We start from the raw sequence: 23,524 nt of genomic DNA, 5'->3' as shown, positions 1-23,524 counted from the left end.
CTACAGGAGTTTATTGCAATAGAAGCACGTCACAGGGGTGTTCACAGCAAATAACACACCATGCTCCTACTACTTTCCCAGAAAGTTACTCACTTACAGAAAAAAAGAAAAACAATCACCTGTTCTGCATTTCTGCAACATTTTTGGGGAGGGGCTAGGTGTCATTTCTGGGAGCTCTTTCCCCTAGTTTAACCATAGTTGGGATGAAATAAGTAGTTTAAACCACTGAATAGCAATTTCAACAGAATTGCTGGTTCATGTAAATTACCTACCCCCTGTGGCATGTTTACTAACCAATCAAAATATTTTCATTAGACAAAGCAATGCAATAAATTTAAATGAAAATAAGGACAACTACAACACAAGACACAAGAAATTTGTGCACAGCATGGAAAGTATCTTATAAGAAAATTATGTTCATGCTTTACAGTGCCAAATTTCCAGAGTAATAAAGCATATTTATCACTTGATACAGTACAGTTATTTCCAACAACTTAATGAAAAAACTCCAGCTATAAATGGCAGTTGCTGTTGGACTCACTGGGAATAAAAAATTAATCTAGGCAAAGCATTTGAAAAAACATGCATATTCTATCAGAGCAGATCTTTTATCACAGTCTTAACTATAAAGAACACTTACTGAAATGTAGATTACAATCCTACAAGAAAATTCAGTTCAATAACTTCTGGGTTCCATCACAAGGATGGATGAAGTATAACAGCTGTCATCAGAAGTTACAGGACAAGGCACAAATACCAGCCGAACAGAAAGGATTTATAAATACCTGCAAAATAACTTCACATCCCTTCAACAGACTGATGTTAAAGATCCCGTTACTACCAGGCTTCGAAAGTCTTTCTCTTGGTTTTCCCCACACCCAGAATACTGTATGGGATTTTGCCTTTGGGATCTGACATATATCCCAACACAAGGTAGATAGTATTGCATAAAATTCCTCTATCTTCTTCTAAAGGGTACAGTCCTTTGGTCTGCTTTTTCATTAAAACTGTCATATAAAATGACAGAGGTCACCTCCCCAAGACCGTCTCCTGGTAATTTCTGCAAAAATATATGAGAATTGACAGTTCCAGAGCCTTTCCATGATGTTTTTCCCTTTAGCTTAATTATTATTTTGTATATTTAGATAAAAACCAGTAATGACATCCTGAGTCAGGATGAAATAAACTTTCATTCCTCTTCGTACCTAATTTTCCACCTGATGACTAAGGATGTGCTGGTACCTGACAGAACCTACCTGCTGCTACAGTGAGAAGGCTGGCTCTCCGTGACTTCTCTGTGGTCAGCTTTATGGGGTCCTGTACACATATAGCTAAAAACAGGCAATTACCTACGGCAGCAGATTGCTGGTAGCTGCAACACAGACCTGGCCCTTCTGCCTGCTTTCCCATGCCAGAGCTGTGAGGAGCCACGCTTGATGATGGAGATGCTGAGGAAAAGCACAACACGTGGAGTCACTCCAGCCTGCAGCAGAAAGAACCAGCCTGGCCTGAGCCCCTCTCTCTCTCCAGCACCACCACTCCTCTCTGGAGGAGAATGGTTCTGTCTTCCTTAAAGGGACCCAGTAAGACCTTGTGGACTTCACATGTCCTGCTACAGTGCCTGGTAAGCCTGCACATCGCAGCCCCCTGGGTACCCACTGCGCTCATCCGACAGGCCCAACACAGCCAGCTCTGCCGAGCCAGGCCTCAGAGCTCGCAGATGGGACCCAGGGCAAAGTCTTAAAACACAAGCAGCATTCACCTGCTGCTAGAAACAAAGTATTCCTACGTGAAACTGTTTACAATACAAAGATTGATTGCTGTCTGAAGGTCTGAAGGCCTTTCCTAGATTACAAACCCAGCCAGCAACCTCACGTGATTCTTCACCTTCCCTCACCAAAAAAAAAGCCCTTTTCTCTCAAACTGCCTGCTTCCCTGTCCTCCACCACACAGCCATCTTTGACTGTCCCAGCATTCTCCACCAACTGCTCTCAGCTGTTTGTACAGAAGCAATTTACTTTGAGATACTCATTTTCACAACTACTTATTTTTCCTCCCACAGCTCCCTACTAAATTGAAGTTGCTACTCAGACAGTAAACCCATCAGCAAGCATATCGATATACCCAATTATGTCATTCAGACTCAAAGAGCAGTTTAAATTCATCACTCCTGTACCAAATCAGAGCTATTAAAATGAGAACATCATGAAAAGGTTCATTGCCATGAGTGCTTGATAGGCAAGGAACGACAGCTGCCAAGCTGCCTGGCACAGCAGTTCCCAGTCACCTCAGTTATTAGTCCAGCCAAGGCATATCTTCATCTACCCAGCTGTACCACGTCTCACCCAGCAAAGGCCAAACATTTGGGACATTACAAAATACAGAGGACATCAAGGAACTAGTGGGGACAACACAAAGGCAAATAAGAGGCATGCACACCTGGCAGTAATGTGAGGGGGGAAAGAGGAGAGGTAGTGCACACAGGGAAATGTGCAGTGATCTGTAATGGCCCATCCACTAACCTGGTATGTACTGTTCTGGTTTTGAGAAATGGGCAAACCTTGCAGGATGAAGCTGAAGATGGCAATTTTAAGTCTTTCACTTTGTTCAAGCAAACAAACAACAACAACAATGAAAGATTAAGAACAAATTATATAAAGGTAAAGTAGTAATAGCATAGATAAGTTAGAATCAGTCACCTAACTTTACAAGAATAAAACAGAAGGCAAAAAAAAAATCAGAAATAGTGATCACTATTGTTTCACTGTTAATAATTAAATTGAAGCTCATTGTAACAGAAAGTGACTTAGCAAAATTCAAAATTGAAGCAAGAACATATCTACATTATTGACAGCCATGTATAACTTGTAGAGCTGTCAAGGATAGTTAGATTTTGTGAAAAAAACATAAAGTTACAAAAAGCTATTAAAATCCTGTTTTATGATTTTAAATCTGTCTTTAAATATCTGTTATCAGAATAAAAACAGCTGTGAAGTTTTCTGCCCACTGTGCCATTTCTACATCTTCAGTTATCTGATGCTGTCAAATGCACATTCAGAGCCAGGACACCAGCCAAGGCAGCACTGGGAGATGGTATTCCTGCAAACAAAGGGCTCATTCCTCATCACTGAGGTTTTCCATAGCCATGGTTCTGCAGACTCAGTGATTCACAAATAAATCAGGGTTCATAGACCAGGAGAGCAACTTCTTTAGGAAGAAGGCTGTGATGCTGGAAGTGGATTTACAAAGACCAGAAAATGGGAAACCACTGATTTGCATGCTGTACTTAATGAAGTACGCTAGATTTTGGTTTAAACATGAAATTATCCTTTTTGTCCTGTATACCATACATTTTAGGGGAAAAAAATCACTCGTTTTTAACTTTTTTTTTTTGAATTAGGGAAGATTTATTAAATCTGTATAATATCTTTGGCTTAAATAACTATTACAACATCATGACAGCTTTAGCTATTCAGTTGAAACAAGACCTGAATCATCCAAAGTGAAAATTAAGCCCAGAGCTGAAGCAAAGAATTCTGCCTTGGAACAGTAAGAACAAAAACACTGAAGATTCCTGTTGGGTCCTCGTGTAGGTTTTTGTTTGTTTGGTTGGTTTGTTTTGACTTTTAATTATTTTGCATGAAAACTTCCAATTATGGTGAGTTTTATAGTCTGCAATCTGTTTGTATATTACTTTCAGCTAGAGATGAAAACTACACCCAACAAAATATTTTAATCCAGAAAGTTAATGAAAAATGAAATAGCCCGGTTCTTTCTGTATTATCAATAATGTTATTGAATCTTGGATGAAATCTCCTTATTTCCACTGAGAAGAGAGGTTAACTTGAGTTTGGATAGTCTGCATCCTGGCTAACTAGCACAGATGGCAGCGTGGCTTAGAGCCCAGGATCTAGTTTCAACCAAGTTAGCACCTGCTTATTTTGAAGACATAATACAAGTGAAACAACACAGAATCCTCCAGTGCCCTTCCTGCAGTCCTTGTTTCCCCCACAAGAGAGGTTAGTGTTCCACATCTGTCTGGGATAACCTCAGAGCATCTCAGGTCTGCGGGATGTGCTCCATCCACATGATCAAGCAGTACAATAACTACACCTAAAGAAAAATAAATAACTGAAGCTTACAGTTACAAACTCGGGCTTATACCACCTGAAATTGGTGTTTCCTGGTGTCCACCACCTTGATGGACTTGTATGGAAAATTTTCTAATCAACGCCATGCACAAGCACTCTGTTCCTAGGGTATGGGCATGGAGCTGATCAGACACAGCTTTATACTCTAAATTCACACTGCTATAATGAGAAACATTTGAAAAGATAGCCAAGGCTGAGTTTTCAGAAGCATTGAGGCATCAGGTCACTGACAGCTGGGATGTGACTGATGTCAGCCAATGGGCAAAAAATTAGCCAGGGGGTGAAAAAGCCCCATCTGAAAACTGCAGTAGGTGTCCAGCTGCATCTTCAGAGATGTAATCGGGCTGCTCAGTAAGTGGGGATATTACACAACCCTCCCCATGGAATGAAGTCATACTAGCTATAAATTTAATAGGAAGTGTAAAACTTAAGAAAACATGAAACTTCTTAAATATCTGTATTGTTTAATATGCTTATTAAAATCATATACAGTAGCTTCTCGTTTTCATACTGGCATTTACAGATGACTTTTCACCTTCCACCCTTACCGTGCTTTAATCTCCAGTTAAGTCCAGCATCTCATAACCTTTCAATAAATTTGTCTTTCCAAATATCTGGCAGGCACAAAAGTGCTATTCTCTCATGCTTCATAAATATGGTGCCTGGAAACTCATTATTAAAACCATTTTTGTGAATACTCAAGTTCTAATTCATGACTTCTCTGAAACTCTTTAATGAAACCAAGATGTCTGATAGTCAAGTTCTTCCAATGGGCATGAACAACAGATCTTTCACAACCTGTTAGAAGATGTGCCAAGACTAGTTCCTTTCCTGTGTAATAGAAGCCACAGGAATCAAAGTTTCTGATCAAAGTCCAACACCTCAGCACTGCCAAAAGCTGACAAGCCCTCCCTTAACCCCCCCCCCCCCCTTCCTGAAAACAGCTCTGTAATCATGCTGAATTGTAATAGAATAACTATCTCTTGGACTCAGGCTGAACTTGGTTGTATTAAGCTGTGATTAAGCCATATGACGGTTGCTACATATAAAAATAAATATATGAAGTAATGCTAAAGTGTGACGAGATTCTTATGCAACCTACTACCACAGTCCAGGTTTTCTTTATACAAAGACATTTTTCCCTTGCATACGCATGAAACAAAATATTCAAAAGCAGTAAAGTGATAATTCTACTGCATTTATTGAATGCCAGCCCAGAACATGCATGCAAAATGTAGTGAAGTTATTCTGATTTGACCAGCGTAACAGAAGAGATTTCAACACTTGAGAACAAGTTCTTCTTTACATCCCTTTGTCCCTCTCACCCTGTGGAGCCATGCACAGTAACTGCTCTTAATCTGTTCAAGGCCACAGTTCGGGGCAAATGGTCATGGCTACAAGATTTATGCACTAAGGCTGAATGACTGAAATGTAGAAATGCAGCACAGGTCTGGCAAAGCTTGCCTGCTCCCGTTTTGCACTGTAGCTCACTGGCAGCACACTTCCAGCTCACCAGTGAGGCACACCCCTATTTGTGGGGGATTTAACCTGAGGCCATATGAAGTCTTCCTTAAAATGTGAAATTGGTATAAACTGTCCCTGCGTAAGAAACAGCCTTAAGAGGATTTTATGTAGACAAAGGAGATTTTAATTTAATATTCCACACAGCCAATTCACACTGCAGCCAGAGCAGGGCAAGGGGTGGGGATGAGTAAGGACATTAACATCCTAATGAGTGGCTTTCCACAGCTAGGCTGATGCAGTGCTTCCTACAGAGCACAGGCACAACCACACGTACAGGCTGAGTAACTCAAGCCTTCTCTGAGCAATTCTTGTGGACAAGTGCCACTCCAGAGAGACAGCTTCTCGCATCAGCGAGACAGATTATTATTATTTTATTTTATTTTAAACTGATTTCATGCCTCTTGAGATCTTTCAAAAAAAAGTTTGGTTTCTGTCAGTTCTCTTACAAACTAGTAAAGATGCTTACCAGCTTTGGATGTATACATAAACTTTAGATTTTATTTAATTAGGTGAAATATTTTTTCCAATAGTATAGTATTATATGGAAGTTTGGACTCCTAAATTTCTTATCCCTTCACATTACTGATTTAGTCTACAGTCATAGCAAAACCCCAGAGCTTGCTGGTGCTTTAGTTACTAGAAGTAGTAAATCACTGTCCAAAGTGTGATGTTTAATTAATGTTTGCAGAATACCTTGACAGCCTTGTTGAAAAATTCTCAGGAACTGTAAGTCCCAGGACAGTTAAGTTTGCGACTTTCTGGTCACTGCAAAGGAAGCATGTCTTGAATTTCATTCTGGAATTTAAGCATTAAGTGTTCCAAATAGTCACAAGCTTCAAGCTGAGAGCTTGTGCTCCATTCCTTGAGAGTGCCGAGTTGTAACTGTTATCCTGTCCAAATATATGTGTATCGTGGGAAGGGAGGATGTACAGTACCCCTGGTATAAAGAAGTCTAATTGTCCTCCAAAGAAAAGACAGTAACTATAACAGCCTAAAATGACAAGTCAGAAGAAGGTCCTTAGTTCAGAGAGAAATGCTCTTTTACTCAGGGGGCAGAGAAACAGTTTCAGTTCTTCTGTTTGAGTCAAATCACTGTTAAATGTGTGTGCCAATGACCTAATTCTGTTTTCTAAGGATGTATTACTTACGCAAGAGAGACCATAACCACCTCTTCACAACTATTCCCAGTCAATTGCAGGGTTACATATTTGCCGTATGTACAGCCCATAGTGAAACTTAACTGTAAGGAAACACACAGAACTCAATTTAGCAGAGGGATTATAAGAAGTTAATAGAGCCTCAGTTGCATCTCAATTCAGTAAAAACAAATCTATCAGGTTTCTTGCCATATATTTACAGAAATTTTAGCACCTACAGAGGAATGAGTTAGCCTGCTGAGGCACCAATACTTTCAAATTTAAGATATTATAGAAACAAAAAGACCATCTGTAGATGATAACAAACCTCTAATCTAGCACAATTTTTCCTTTAAATGTAGTTTCTCACTGCTCTCTCTATTTAGTATTTACCTATATGCCCATAATATTATTCAACTAAATAGGATCTAAAAACCTGTAATAGTAGAATCACCCCAGTTAATATTTTGAGAGTTTCTATAGGAAGCTTAATTTGCACTGTGTGCTGGGACTTGTGTTAAGAACAGTTCTTGCAAACCTTACTTTTTGTTGATTCAGATGCACAGTGCTGACAAAGCCTCACAACTCACGACCTACGCTCAATTCTCAATGAGGACTAAATCACTTTGATGGATAACAGGTTTGATTATGATATACCATTCCCTCTGAATTATTCTTTTGTGGCAGACCTGCTAAAATTGTCATTACATCCTAACCTAAAGATACCAGGCTCCCCCCCACTTTTTTTTTTTAGTAAATAAATAAATACCTGCCTACATGAGTTGCTTCTGATGGGCAAGCAGCCACAGGAACAAGCAGACTCCTCTATCTCTGGTGATATTTAAGTCTTTTTGGCCAGTCCCAATGCGGCCAGGGCTTCCATTGTGGGGCTGACACATGCAACCTCCAGGCAGTCATCATGTGAGAAAACACTGCGGGCTTGGGCACAAGTAGAGCCAACTGTGTGTCAGAGCACTGTTCGTTTTCTTTCCTACCCATTATTGGCTTGACATGCTTCCCAGCCAAGTTCACAAGTTTTTCCTACCAATTTCAGCAAGAGGAGAATTTTAAGCTCCCAATACTTTCACGATTTACAAAACCGCACATAAAGGTAAAACACCAAGGCATTGTAAAACTTGGAAAATGAGGTATTTCTCACTCTCTAAATGCAGAAACCTTATATTCACAGCAACAATTTTTTTGGGAAAAAAAATCTCTGAAAGTTAAAGTCTACAATAAAAACCTGATATGCACCTGAAAAGGTTTTATTTCACATGTTGTATCTGAAACATAGCTGTTCACATCCTGGCACAAGTGAGCCAGGAAGGTCTGCGCTTTGCTCCTCTGCCAAGAGTTCCTTTATTGCTTGAGGGAGTATTTAAGTCGCTTCCAGTAACTTGAGTGTTAGTTCAGCAGACCTAACTCTCCTCTTGGTGAAACGGTCTTTACCTCCCCACCCCACCACCACCCACATCCACCCCTTTCCCTTCCCATGGTACAGATAGTTTTACTTGTAAATTCTTCCTTGTGTCATTCTGAGCAAAGCAGACCCCTCTGCCAGCACCGCTGCTTGGCCAGGGTGCAGGGAAATATTTGTTCCCTTCACACTGCTCAAGGGGAGGCAGATTATCTCATTATTGCCCAAATGGGGGTGTTAAAGCCGCAAGTGCTCATATGCCTGATAATGTTTGTATACATGATGATCATGCTTCCTAATAAACTAATTAGAGTATTTTGACATGTTTATATCCATAAGTGCATTATATGGCATCTAATGCTTAGATATTTATAAGAAATTACCTGATGTGATGAAAAAACACTCAGAAGAACTAAGGAGTATGGGAGTAATTTTCCAAGTTTTTGACATCATGAAACAAGATTTAAAAGAAGAGCTAAAACGCAGGTAATGCCTTACTACATACTTGCCTCACAGCCCAACAAGAAGCAGTGACTAATCTAGTGGACATTGTAATCTTGTAATCCCTCTGCTGTGACCCAAAACTAAAGCATCAACACAAGTGTTTGCCTAACGTGGAGCACAGTACCACTTAGTTTTCCACAATGCAAGACTTATTGCTGCCAGTGCTAGATCTTCCTAACTACCACTTTCTCAGTTTACGATTATTTTCAAATCTAATATTTTTAGATATTATTTTAAAAGCATTTTAGAATTCTCATACAAAGCGTTGAAAGCCCAAGCACCCTCATCCATCATATCTTGGAATTAAAGCTACCGTTATTTATGATGTTTCACATAGTAAAGTACATTGGCAGTAATGAGCACAGAAGAGGATAAAGACTCCCTATTTGATAATATACAAGAGAAATAATTCTGTAATGCGAATTTTACTAGGAGTGATTAAAACTGTCTTTCTGTATATCTTCAGTTGTGTGACCAGAAGAATAATAAAAGTTCAATCCTTTTTTTTTGGTATTTTTTTTTTTGCCAATTCTAGAGAACATCCCCACATGTTGACGAAAAATTCTGCATATGCCAAACCCTAAAACATTTTTCTTATTGCATGTTGGGAGATGCACAAGTTTATGGTGAGTAGAATATGTATGCAATGAGAGAGAGAGTAAACTTTCCAGATCAGATCTGGGCAGGGATGGAACAGTGTTACAGTTTCCTTGAAACCTTATTGCCCCATAAAGTAGCAGCAGCACTGCAGTATGTCTTTCCATACACGTACATATTAAAAATTTCCAGATATAGAGAGTTGAGTTTGTTAAAAAACTAGAAAGATGAAGTATTATGAAGTGCTTGTTTTCCCACTAATTGTTTTGACGTTGCAAGATAAAAGTCTAAAGAGACTTCCACAGCAAAGCAATGTCTGTAAAGCATTTTGTAAAGATAAAAAATCTTTACACATCATGTTTTGGTCTAGTTCTCCAAGATGCCACCTATTTAAATTTCTCAAATCAAAATAGCTCAATAGTTAAGAAGTCAAAGCAGCACTAATTAGCGTATGTTTCAATTTTATTTTAATTTTTACATCAATATTAATTCTGAGGTCATGTCAACCATATGTTTAGCACCTTGTTGAACTACTATCATTTTACCTAATTAAAGGCTTCCATGTGCAGGCTGAAGAAAATTAACTAGTTGCATATTGCATAAGCCATAGTGCATTATAGCTAAAATAAAAAAAAAGTTCATATTTCCCCATCTAAACTGAATTAGGATTCTTTAAGAGAAATGACTTCATACCATGCATAGCTTTTTAATCTTACAACATCTACTTCACAATATGCCTGATTAAAATACCAAGGACTGTTTGTATTTTATTGTCCAGTTATTCTGATTTCTTATTTCCTCTACCAAGTACAATCAATACTTCTTTGCAAAAATGCATGCTTCTCATTTGTTTCCAGCAGTCATCCCATTGACATTTAACTAAACATGGAGATAACCATAATCCAATCTTGACAAGTACTCATCTCATTAATGCCTTTTTAATCATCAAGGATGACATCCCTGTCAAGTTTTAGATAAATTGTGTCAAAGCACATTCTACACACAAAAGCATCATTTTCTCATACATCTAAGTATAAATGGGTTCATTTATGGAAAACTGAAATGAAAAAAGCAGTGGACAACTTATAATATATACATAGCAAGTGTTTTAGCGACATTTTAAAGAACCAAGGTGATTTTTACTCTTGTTATTTTGTTTGGTTTTAAGTATGCTGGTTTACTTTGTTTTTGCTCCAATCCCTGTCTTCTTCTGTGTCACAAGAAGATATGAGCCATCAAGACTATGATTGCAAAGCTATAAAATTGCAGTTGTTGGTCCTGGCATCAGACTTCAAGCTACCTTATGCTCTCAGGTTCTTCCCCCCCCCTCCCCCCCCGGTGTACTGGGTCTGGCTGGGATGTTAACTTTCCCTGCAGCAGCCCATACAGTGTTGTGCTCTGCACTTGTAGCTAGAACAGCAGTGGTATCACACCAGTGTTGTGTCTGCTGCTGAGAAGTGCTGGCACAGCATCAGGACTCTCTCTAACCCTCCTAGGGGGTGGGCAAAAAAGTGAGAAAGGAACATCACCAGGGCAGCTGACCTAAACCAACCAAAGGAATATTCCATGCCATAAGGTGTCACACTCAGCAATAAAAGGTGGAAAAAAGAAGAAGAGGGGAGGGGTGGGCTCTCATTGCGAAAACATCTGTCCTCCCGAACACCGGCTATGTGCGTTGAGGCCCTGCTTCAAGGACGTGGTCAAGCATCGCTCGTTTGTGGGAAGTAGAGAGTAATTTCTTTCCTCTGCACTTCCACATAGCCTTTAATTGTTTTTGTTTTTTTTTTTTTTTCCTTTTCCCCAGTCCCTTTTCCCCTTTCCCTTTAGTTAAATTGTTTAATTAATAATAATAATCTTTCCTTAATAATTATTTTTCCCCTTTAATTAAATTATCCTTATTGCAACTGGTGAGTTGTTCTTTCCTTTACTTCTTCCCCTCCTCTTCTAAGGAGGGGGAGTGAGAGAGCGGTTGTGGTGGAGTTCAGCTGCCTAGCACGGTAAAACCGCCACAACAGGCAACACACTTTTTCCTCCCACCACTGTTGCTCCACTGCCACCAAAATATTTCAGCACCATTACACCTCTTTCTTACTTTGCACACTTCCATATGACAGGGTCTGTCCCAGCACTGCCTTGGGGCCAACACAGGGTTCAACAACAGCACAGCAAGACAAGGGCTATGATTTCAGTTTCAGTGCTAGTTCTTCAACCAGGAGCAACAACTGCAGTAAAACGAATCCAACTTCAATGCTGTAGCTCCAGGCTAAAACAAGTTAAGCATCTCAGAGATGTTGATATGTGCACAGACTGGTCAGCAGTGGCAGAACTAGAATGTGCAGCAAAATATTCACACAGCTTCAGAGAATTTGGTAAAACAGTATTATTCACCAAGGCTAGCTTCAGTCAGCTGGGTTTACTCTTCCATGACTTTCTCCAGAAGTAAAGAAAGAAGAGAACAACTCAGCAGGAACTTAACTTTGATCCTTTGAATCAGTCCTGGAAGAACTTGTTTGCCATTAACTACAGAGAGGATCAGCCTTTTTCATTACCTTCCTTTTGACTCTATTCAGCACATGCAAGTAGACTTTAAAGTTTATATTTTGGCAAATGAATAAGGAAAGACAAAAAGGCCACCTGCTCCTAAATTTCAAGTCTGTGCTCCCAACTATTAAACACCATATATAAAGCTAATAAAATTCGCTGGAATCATCTAAAATCTAAAACATTTTCTCTCCTCATCTTATTTCCCAAAACTATGCAACCACTTTTTCCTGAACCTTTATAAAAGATACTAGAAAACAAATTCCACTACAGTGGAAAAGTTAAAACATATCTATACATTTGTACTACTCAGTCCTATCGAAAATAATGCCTTAGATTCCTTCGGTCACTCCAATGATCTACAAGTGTCTCAAATCAAACCATGGCAAATGACTTTACTTACAAGTACACATCTTAATGATAAAAAACCACAAAGCTTTACTCAGGTTTATTGTAAACTATTATAACATTATGCAACAGGGAAGAGTCATGCAGAATGATCCACAGACAGAGGCCAGCTTGTAATACTATAAAATGTTATCACCACTACACACACAATATTTTTAGCCCAGATCCTTACCTTTAGAAGTGAAACAACAGCAAAGACTGAAAGTTCTAGCCAATGTACATCCTCAAGATTTTTTTCCAAAAAACACACCACCTTCTCTCAACACCTCATAGGACCCATGCCAACCTCTCCTCACTAACTCCTGCCCCAAGAAAAGGGAATAGTATTACAAGAACAATAGTTAATTTAGCTGCATTTTACACAGCAACTTTTGACAAAGTTACAGCTTAATTAATCCTCTTATCACAAAGTGAGACCATAAATATGTTCAGATATACATACAAGACTTACTGAAGCCTTAATTTTTGCAGTTTCTAACTTCAAAAGTTTAGCCGAGTAAATGCATTTAATTAATGCATTGTTCTTAATAGTTTTATAAATGGATTAACAAATCACATTGTAAAAATTTTCAGGATAAAGAACTTTCAGCAGTTTTAGATCTAAAAATGTATTTCTAAAAATATGTCTAGACTAGTCAAAGTAAAGCAAGAAAATATACACACAACTAAATGAAGTTTTGAATAGCTTTTCAACTCTTTTCTATATGCCACTTGTTTCAAATCAGATGCAGCTAAGAAATATTTTGACTTTTCTGATAATTTAATGAAAAACTTTCCTGCTATCAAATGTTACTTATCTGGGAAAGTTCACAGGGAAGCTGATGGCCAAGCAGTAGCTTTTAATGTTAAAAAGTATATTAAAGTAACATCGTTAATACATTCATATTCATGGAAAGCTTCTAGGCATGCCTTTGAAATATTTTTTTGAACATTTGTCAAATGAGTGAAACTGCACACACGTATTATCTCTTCTGACTCATATGGGCTAAGTATCTACTCATCCCCTCACCAACACTGGAACTCTACCACTCAGGGTTTCTGATTATCATTCATAATTTCCCCCTTCTTGCCTGTAAGAGAATCCTTTCCTACACACAAGCTTTTCAAAACAGAATGCGAAGTGAGAACGACTACATTATACCTCAAAAAGACCAGGAAAAGAAAGTCCAGTGAAGTATGTCAATACTAAAATAATAAAATCTAAAGAACGTCTATTTTTCCAGCTATGGCCCCTTTTGATGTTTATTAAGTTCTGCCCACTGAACTTAATGGCACTGCATAAATGTATCCGAGATGAGAATTTGGCTAACAGTGGTTAGAAAGTATGGCAGTAGGTCAATATTTAGACTTCCCTGCCAAGGGCAACAGTGTTGAATATTATAAACATTCTGCTGGGCTTCTTTGTCACTGAATGCCAAGTTGTTCTCTTCCCACACATGGGCCATAAACCTCTGGAAGCAGAGGCTGCAATCGGGGGCTTTAAAGCAGCTTATGATGGCTAGCCACTGAATGCCCCATTGACTGGGCATTTAATTTCTTTCCTCCCTCTAAAAAGCTCAGCTTCCTTGCACAGTCTCCTAACATAATGGATGCTATACATATAAAATAATGTTCCCATACATCAGATTTCTGAAGTTATTCATCTGTCTCAGTGCCTAATGGGATTTTTCAAAAGCACTGAGTAATTTAACATTTATTGATTTCAACGGAGGTAAGCAATAGTATGATTACCTGCATCTGTAAGTATACTAACATCTATAATTTAACTAGACTTATAAATGAGATCACCTAATTGGATACTCCAGTTTTGTCATTGCTAGTGGTGTGACTTCCAAAGACGCTGAGTCTTTGCAAATCCAAGTGACTCAGAGCTTTGTAGATGCTCAGCACTTCTGAAAAGGCAGGTTATAAGCACACCTGCCCTAATCAGAAGTGGAAGGCTACCTTTGATCAAGTATGCCTGACACAGCACATTTATTTAAAGTGCTGAAGTATCAGGCACCGTACACTGAGAGTCTGCCTGAACAGGAGACCAAGGGGGCCCTTCCACTTTCATTCAGAGTTGACAAGATGTGCCAGCAGTGCTCTCACAGCACTGCGCTTAGGTAGGCTTGAAGAACAAAAGGCTATTCATATTTCAAGGATCCTTACCCACATACATCAAAAAAAGAGTTTCAAACTAAATTCCCTTTAAAACCTGGTCTTTGCTAACAACAGCGCAGCCTCCACAGTCCTACTCTGCAGCAACAGAACCAAAAGCTACAAAGCCATTTCTGTGACTACTACTTTGGCATTTATTTATACCAGCTCAGAAACTTGGCTGGCACATCACTCTAAGCCTTCAAAAGGATCTTGCTATTCACATAGCAAGAATCTACTACACTCAAGACCATCCAGATGAAGTAAAAAGTTTCTCTAAACATTACAAATAGCTAGTGTCAAAGGAATGAAATACAACAGGGCAGTGAGAAACAAAAGCACATAAAAGACATTGGCAGGGAGGAAGATCACTTCTTGAAATAATCTCACCTTTGAGGTATGCTTTTAACCTCTGCTCTTCAAGCAGTTCTCAGCCCTAGCCCAAAGTGGAGCTTATTGCAACAAGTTACCTATTTTGTACATCCTAGAAGGAAATTTGTCATTAGTTGTGGAGATCATAAACTATATTTCTTCAGCACTTTATATGGAGATCTATAATAGAGATTAGATAATAAACAACATGAGGAAAAGGTTCTTATTAGTGCTACTGTAAAATGCAGAATAATATAACAGTAATGATGTGATGTGTTTTTTTTTTTTTCTGTAAGTAAGTTAAAGAGCCTGGAGTAAATATTATAAATACAACTCTGGTTAGGACACCAAAAGGGGAAATTAAGATGCCAATAAAGCCGAGACTCAAAATCTAGCATTTTGAATTCTCTGCTAGGGAATGCTTTCAAAGGCACAAAAAAATGTCATGATCCGAACAGTCTTATAAGAGCAGCAAAACTTGCACATGTAATTCTTAATTCTGCCTCCCAACACTAGATCCATGTTTCAGACAGCACTGGTTATCCTTGACTTTGGGTCTGTGAAAATGTTGAAACTGAGGTCGGATAGCAGGATTTCTCAAATACTTTCATATTGCGAACTCTCTTAACATAGTCTTAAATTTCTTTGACGTATATCCTTCCTCTCATAGGCGCAGACAACCTTCCTTTTCCATTCACAAGTCATACAATATCTTTTCAATGACTACCTAAATTGCTTATATTAGAGAGCAATAATGGCAATGTGGTTTTGTCTTTCTTTTAATGCAATTTTGAAATTGAAAATGAATAGGACAGTTGAAACCATATGATTAACTAGCTCTCGGAGGATCACATATTTGCCATGTACTTCCCAGACCATCAATAACTACTGAACCACAAAGCGAAAACCTATGACACAGTGGAAAGTCACGATAAAAGTAAGCAAAGAGCAAGTTTTGTTCATTTCATTTCAAATGATTCTTAGCAATGATGTCTGCAATCCATTGAACATACAAGAGCTAATACAATAAAAAGTGACTGGAAAATTTTAAAACTAGACAATGAATTCAGTTTAGAAAAGGGGGTGGGGGAAGAGAGAGGGAGGGAAAGAAACTGCTTTCCAGTTTCTGATTAGCCAGATTCCAAAGATTCTTTAGTGAGAAAAAATATTTAAGATGCAACTGTATGAAGATCTTCAGCAACACTACCATTTGTTTTAGAGGTGGTTACTTTTTTTTTTTTTGAGGAAAATCTTACATAATTTCATTTTTTTTTCTCTGCTTAAACACATAGAAATACCTATTTCCAATAAGTAAACTAGATCAAAGAATCATATGTAACTTGGAAAAAAATCTCAAAATATCATTTGTTCAGCTGTCGCTGGGAGGTTTGCAATTAACGAGAGGTCAAATTTGTTTTTTCTCTCCTTAAGATCACAACAAATGAATTTAATATATAGGAATACTGAAAAACTTTAAAGATGAGCTTAATAAAGCTTTTGTCTTTGAAGCAGACTTGGGCTCTTCCTAATTCAGAGGAGTTTTATAGAGCTACGTTTCCTGTTTTCTTCCTTTAATAGATTCAGGATTTATTTCCTTGTCTGTTCAGCATTCTTTCTATTTTCCAGTGAGCCCTCTTTGCTTGGTTAGCCACAAGCAGACAGCTATTGATATAGTGCAACTGTAGGTTTCAGCACAACACAGCTCAGACAATAAACACTTACAGCTATCTCTAGCTCAGTCTATAGCTAGAGACAGAATTATACCGCCATTCAGCCCTCAGTTCCCAGAACTCGGCTGTAAACTGAGCCAACGTAATCTCAAAGTTCCCTAAAATATCTGCATTAACACTAAGTTAAATGGACAGCAGCTGAAGGAACCTGAACAAGATGTTTCCTCAGTAAAGCCAGCTTCACTCAGGCCTTCAAAGTTTCATTCAAAGGAGTTGTTTCTTATTGCCAATAGTTTGCAAAATTTGAAGCCTGCTGGCAAAAACCCGGCCTGTCACCTCAGGAAAACCACCTTCCCAAACAGCACAAGCCTTCAGCAAAATGTCACCATGGACGAATGCCGATTGAGAACATATGCCCTCAGATCCTTTGACACTGTCCTTTCCCAGTGTAACACCTTTGTCAGCAAGGATGCTTGCCACCGGGAGAAGCGGCCAACTCTGCACATGTTCCAATAATACAGCAATACTGGCAGCTGCGGGCTGGCAGTTTTGGGAGTCTCATGGCTCACCAACACGGGAATATAAGTGGAATGGATTGCGTTCTAGGATTTCAAGTTAAATACAGTTTTCTTTTGGCTTAAACTTCTTATCTTCTTTCATACCTGATAAATTAAAAGGGAGGGTGTTCTAAGAGTAAAAAGTGAAAGGAGAAATAAAATAGGCCCTTGTCTCTGTGTGAAACAATGTGCTAGCAAAAACATAGCTATGGCAGCTTAGAATTTACCTTTTAGCCTGTTGTACGATAATTAGAGCTGACTGGGTAATTTATACCTTGGATTCTACCAAACAGGGAGGAAGGCATGATCACAGGGAGGAAAGCATGATCACCAGTTTCACTGCTTTTAGGTGACTAATATTTCATTGCTGAATGGACCGAGAACTGTTTTAGTCATGAAAAAAAAAGATTCTAAATACCAAGTAGTAATATTTAATTTTGAAACTCTACTGTCCCAAGAAATTACAAGCCAAACAGATCTGCACAAACACACACAGTTCCCCATCTTTAGTACAATGAGCAATTTTTTATTATTTATTTATTTTTGGTAAAGCCCATGCACAAATATAACTTCACAAAATGCAAATTTAGATATGCATAGTGTGTGGTCACAGTACTTTCCATTTCTGTTGGATAAATAGTATCAATCAAGCTAAAGGACACTGTCTTTTACCAGGCTTGACCTAAACAGTAACCCATTTTCAAGCTGTCCTGCAAGGCAGCATGCCACCAATACAAAAAGCTCTTTAGGCTGTGCTATTACACAGGTTGGTTTCCTGATGCATAAGACCAAGAAGAACAACTTTTGATACCTAGATGAAAGCAGACTTAACTTTCACAGTCCTTGCACACACTGAAAGGAGGAAGAGAGGGGGAGAGACAGCAGGCAGGTTGACCAGATCTTTGGCAATGGCATATTACCCAAGTTTTGTACAAAGTTGTGACCTTGGGCTCAACACACAGGTGTGTTCCCATTTATAAGAAAAATAACAAACATATCTGAGTAAATACCAGAGTTCAGCAGCAGCAGTACTGTGGTGAGATCTTGATTGACTCGCACAAGGTAAATAGGTTTTTGAAACTGAAAACACTTAAGCTATTTATGTTTATGTTGTAATATTCACTTTTGAGAAAGCTTTTTCTGGGTCAATGGAAAGGAGGCCATTTGAATAACATCTCAGATTTTAATCACACATTTACTATTCACAAATATGTCAGGTGGCTGAATGGAAAAGTAACCAATGATAATTAAAAATAGATTTTTACTCAGAGGAAAAGGTATAACTCATGTAATTCAATAAATTTAGCACCTGTTTACTACACAATCAAACAAATGAAAGATTCTAGTTCACAGTTTACAAAAATTCAACAACTAATGTTTCTGCTCAAGGGACAGTATCTAAGCAGACATCTGGAGAATCTACTGATTAATTAATAGATTCATTAATTAGACAGCTGTACCGTTAGAAGAGAATTTAATTGTTTGGATTAATAGCCCTACTAATTAGTCCTAATGAAAATCATCATCAACCCTTATAGCTGAGAAAATGTTGACTTCCTACATGCCCATCTGCACGATTATCTTCTTCCTAGAAGATGCTAGATAACTGCTGGCTGAGGTATGAGACCATATGTGCCATGGGAACATCCAGAACAACCCTGAAGCCACTGATATTTCCAGTCTCTAGCAAACATGCCAGTACAGACAGGCACTAAAATCATTTACCTGTTTCTTGCCTCTGAAATGTGGCACCAGCAGAGACATCTGTGAAAAACAAATTATAAATAGCAAGCCTGTGAGGGGATACAATAAATCATGAGGCAGCCGATGAATATTACTTAATTTAAAATCATCAAGGTGTGCAAGCTATACACAATAGCAAAGAGAAGCCTTTCAAAACCATGACAGGGCTGCAGCATTCACAAATAACCTTATATAATTGTCTTGTCTCACCAAGAAGATAGTCATATCCCTTTCCACAAAGGAAAGATTGTAATTATGAGGTATTTCACATGAACTATGATCAACTACAATGTATGACAGCCAGCTTAGAGTGCTGTTTAATAATGAGCTAAAGACCTCATTGGAGAATGTTCCTGTCATCACAGCTGAATCAAACAGTACATCTATACTATGTTAAATACACTAAGAATTCTGATACTAGTTTTCCTTCTATGTGTTTAAGTTACCCAAATGTATAATGGAGATAGTACATCAAGGGATATTGAGAGGATGTGAGGGGGAAATAAACAGATAATTAATGAATTTTATGAAGCACAGATAACTAAAATCCACCTTAAAAGCCCATGGAGAAATGAATAGTTTTGAATTAAATATAGTTTAATTAGCATACAAAAAGCGTACTGGGGGCATAGCAAGGAAAGAGTAATTTTGCACATCACATGTGGCAAAAAGGTTTGTGATCAGTTAAAAATAATTTAAAAAACAAAATACAGATGGAAGGAAAGGAGAAAGGGTAAAAAAGTTCAAATTGCACAGGTAGCCACAACCTGATACTTTCTCAGTTCTGAGTGCTTGTTTCTGACACTTTTCTTCCTGTATTCCTGAATTCTTTAGCTTAAGTCTGTGTATGCTATTTATTTTAGTAACATCAGGTGTATTGCCAAAGTCCAAGATTGAAAGCAACCGCTCCACATCAGATTATAAAAGTGACTTGCCTAAATGAAAATTCACAGAAGCACCTGGTAGAATTTCAGTGGGAAAGAGACACCAAAGAATGTTTTGGAAATCCCACTACGTTTTGTGCCCAACTTCCACTGGGCCAACATATCTAAGAAAAGCCTTCATGAATATGTCACGTTATTACACAGCAATAGACTACATGGTAACAGGGCAGACAGTTTATAATTTAGATGAAATCATCATTTAAACAAATACAGAAGATACCTGTCATTCTTAAGTTTTGCTGAGTGCGCTTAGTTGAGCTGTAATGTAGTGTTTGGGTATTACTATCAAAACTCCTGCTCAATAATGCCTATTAGCTCTGCAGTTGTGTGACTAGAAGTTTCTAATATAATATTGACCAAGCACATTCAACTGGGTAGCCACACGCTGCCAGATGTAAGCCTAGTGGGAAGCATTGTGGGAAACCACCTTCTTACCTTCTGTAAGTATTGCAAAAGTTAACAGAAACATACTAGAAAAATAAACCAAATATTATAACCCATGCCAGGAAAAATAATTCTGTAAGTAGGTTTATTTCAGGTATATAATCCACAAATTTCTATTACAAGGTGTTAGGAAAAGAAATATCTAAATAGATTGCTGTGGCTGCAGTCAATAAATGTATTTCATCACTGCTGCTGCCAAAACAGTCTGTACAGAAATGTGTCTGACAAGCACAAAAAGAACTAAAAGGAATTGAATGACTTATTGTTTGTATTACATTGGTAACTCAAATGTTTGGAGAAGGATGTACCAAGGGGGCTAAAAGTAAATCACTGATACAGCGTTTTTAATAATAATAATCTTTACCCACAGCTTCTATCCTGACTTTTCGTATTACTTTTTCCTCTGCATTTAGCACCCTTTCCTCCTGATTCCTTTTTAAGAAAGCATCACATACGCTCAATGATTCTGTTCACCTGACACACCAAAAAAAGCACATCCTAACATAACAGCTACCAAGTCATATATTTAAATTGCAAACATCAGATAATAGCACATTATCTTCTGGGCATGGAAGAGCACAACTGAACAGAAAAGTAATTTGAAGGAGAACATATTGAACCAGGCTAATGGATCTAAAGAAGCAGCACATTGGTGACCCCAGAAGTGCACCTACTGTCCTTTGGTTTTCCCCTTTTCTTTCTATTTTCTTAAGGCTTTAAAAAATAATAATTCAAGCTATGTAATTATTTAGGTTGGCATAGATTAAGTCAATCAAGACACACACCCAGCTGAAGTGTTGGGAGAGAAAACTTGAGCTTTTAATTATGTTGAAACACAGCTGTATTCAATCTTTAGTAACTGATCAGCATCGGCAGCTGGTAGACTGTCAGCCAGTAAGTCAAGGTAAAGCTAAATGCCCTTGCTACTATCTAAAATACTTTGTAATAAATTTTTTTAAAACATATATAAAAACACTTACTGCTACAGCTGAAATTATTGGAATAACTCTTGTAGCTGAACTAATTATTTATAAAACACTCCCTTCCTTAAATTGCTTGCATCCTTATTCTCAACTCTGCATAAAGTGCAGTAAGATCCAAATTTACCAACACAATAAACCTGCATTCGTTTTAAAAGACAAATTTTTATGATGACAATATACAGAAAAGGAAAGGCAATTTACACAGAAGGAAAGCAGTGGTCACATAAAATAACTTTAATAGACCAAACAATTTTGGAACACAAAACTGAAGGCTGGTATTTCACTATGTGTAAATAGGGAAAACTGAGAAGGTGAGTTTTTAATACCTGTACTTGACTATAAAAATCTTATGACTCCAACATAACTAAATGTAAGCCTCATTTCTTTCATTAGATACCAGTACTAGAAGAACTAGAGTTTTGTTGTTTTGTTTTATTTTTTCCTCTAAAACATGCACATCAACCAAATCATATAGTGTGTCAAAATATGAGTGTCAAAGTAGGCCTGCTTCCTCTGTCAAGAACATGGGAAAGATATGAGCATGTTGCCAACTTCTACAACACTGTCAGAAGTGCTATCAGCACTTTTCTTTCCCCTTGTGAGGCATATGGTTAAGTGACAATCCAATGAGCATCCGTTCTTAAATAATGCGTTCTTTGTAGTTGCGAAAAAAAATATCTTGAAAAGAACAAAAGTAAAAGCAACAGAAAATTTTCAGAAGAACCTGAAAGAACCAGAATTGATCTCATGATTTTAAATCAATTTACTTTTTTCTTCTGATAGATTATACTTGTGTAATACAGCTGTGGTGGTCTGGACAAGCAGAAAAAAAAGGGTTGCTGCACACTTAGTAAGGTCTGCAGATGACAGTGCCCTGAAACTCACCCAGGAAGGAGCTGAAATAATTAACGGTCACTGTCAAGAGGACGCGTACCAGCAAGGTGAACATGTCATTGAAGCCTGTGGTATGTGTCCCTTATGCAGACAAGAAGAGCACCACAGCACCTCACCACACCTAGGACAGAAGACATTCACTGCAGAATCCACCACTTCCCTCATAGTTAAGACTAAGGGTGATGAGCTATGAACCAAGCCATGTTGTTGTGTAGATCTTTCAAGAGGCCTCTGCAGCAAGTACCTTCCTGCTGGGCACTGCAGGACCACAGAGCACCGCTATTCCTGAGAATGCTAATGAGCTTCTGGCACAGGTACATGATGGATCCATGGCATATTTTGTCACATGTGAGTACCTAACAATATTTCAGTACTGTTTACAACCATTTAGAGGCGGATCTATTGCACACACTCATGCATGAGATTCTCTCTCAACTCATCAACCGACATCTCACAGTTCCTGTTTCCCAACGGAGACCATGGAGAATAAATTAAAATAGTCCATAAGTCATGTGGATAGCATCCTTCCTCCCTCATTCACATTGTTCTCCTCATAGCATGAATTCTGACCATTCTGGGCAACAAGTCTGGCCTGGCCCCACTAAAGAACAATATACGTTTCAATATTTTCACTTCTCTATATATACACTGTATCCTGGGCATTTAACAAGTACCTCATGGTTTTCAATAAATAAAGCTTTACGAAGAATCTCACTGCTCTACAATAGACTCTTATCTCAAAAGTCCCATATCTTCCTATGGAACGTTCTTTCAAAGTAAGTCAATAGAAAAATAAATCTCTGACATAAATGAGCACATCCCCATCTCCACAATACAGGTGCTTTGTTTAATGTGCACACCATATATAGCTACGCTTTCGTCATCTGTTCCACCTTCAAATCACAAACAAACAAAAAAAACTCACACACTAACACAAGAAGTAATAATTATGATTCCTTAATGCTTGTATGTTTCATTTTCGGTGGGGAGGGCAGTCTGCAATGGCACTTCCCAGAAGCAGAGAAGCATTTTTCACGGCTCTGCAGTATGCTGTGTTATGGAGTAACTACACTGCATTCTGCAAGTCAAAACGACAAGCGGTATGCATCAGTGTAACGTCATTAATCCAAAAGGATTTGTATCCAGTTCCACCATGTAATATTCTGGCTCCCTAGGCATTTTCACTATGCACTACTTCAAGATAACAGGCTAGCTGTTAGGAAAAGAGGGGATGTTCAAGTAATGGTCACAAATATCCAGCATTTACTTCCTGATTCCTTTTTTAGTGGTTTCAGTTATGTGATTCTTGATAAATAGGTAGTAATAAAAAATAAGGGGGAAGAAACATATTGGAGAAAAAAGGTATTGTAATAACATAATTTTGGAGCAACTATTATTTTTAAGTGCAATTATTCTGGATTTATTTCAATTCAGCTGAGGACAGTATTAAACCCATTGGATTCTTCTACTTCTTGCCACATTTGCAAATCAGCTTGCTGC

General features: G+C 38.2%; 2 protein-coding genes across 5 annotated transcripts in view; both read right to left on the bottom strand.

Moving 5' to 3' along the window:
- The window catches only part of SAMD5 (sterile alpha motif domain containing 5), a 201,442-nt gene that overhangs the window by 131,547 nt on the left and 46,371 nt on the right, over window positions 1-23,524 (bottom strand). Inside the window, exon 4 of one of the 2 annotated variants that reach the window (XR_013948106.1) lies at window positions 1-23,524. This exon is cut by the window's left edge and continues 96,705 nt beyond it. The exons of the other annotated variant lie outside the window; for it this stretch is intronic. The gene's annotated coding sequence lies outside the window, so the exon portion shown is untranslated. 2 annotated transcript variants of the gene reach the window in all.
- SASH1 (SAM and SH3 domain containing 1) overlaps window positions 1-23,524 on the bottom strand; it is a gene marked incomplete at its 5' end in the record, with an annotated part of 518,822 nt that overhangs the window by 492,869 nt on the left and 2,429 nt on the right. The window lies entirely within an intron of this gene.

Source organism: Anser brachyrhynchus (genome assembly GCF_964034855.1).
Source record: "Anser brachyrhynchus genome assembly, chromosome: 3".
Classification (NCBI taxonomy): domain Eukaryota; kingdom Metazoa; phylum Chordata; class Aves; order Anseriformes; family Anatidae; genus Anser; species Anser brachyrhynchus.
This window is presented reverse-complemented; position numbering and strand designations above follow the sequence as displayed.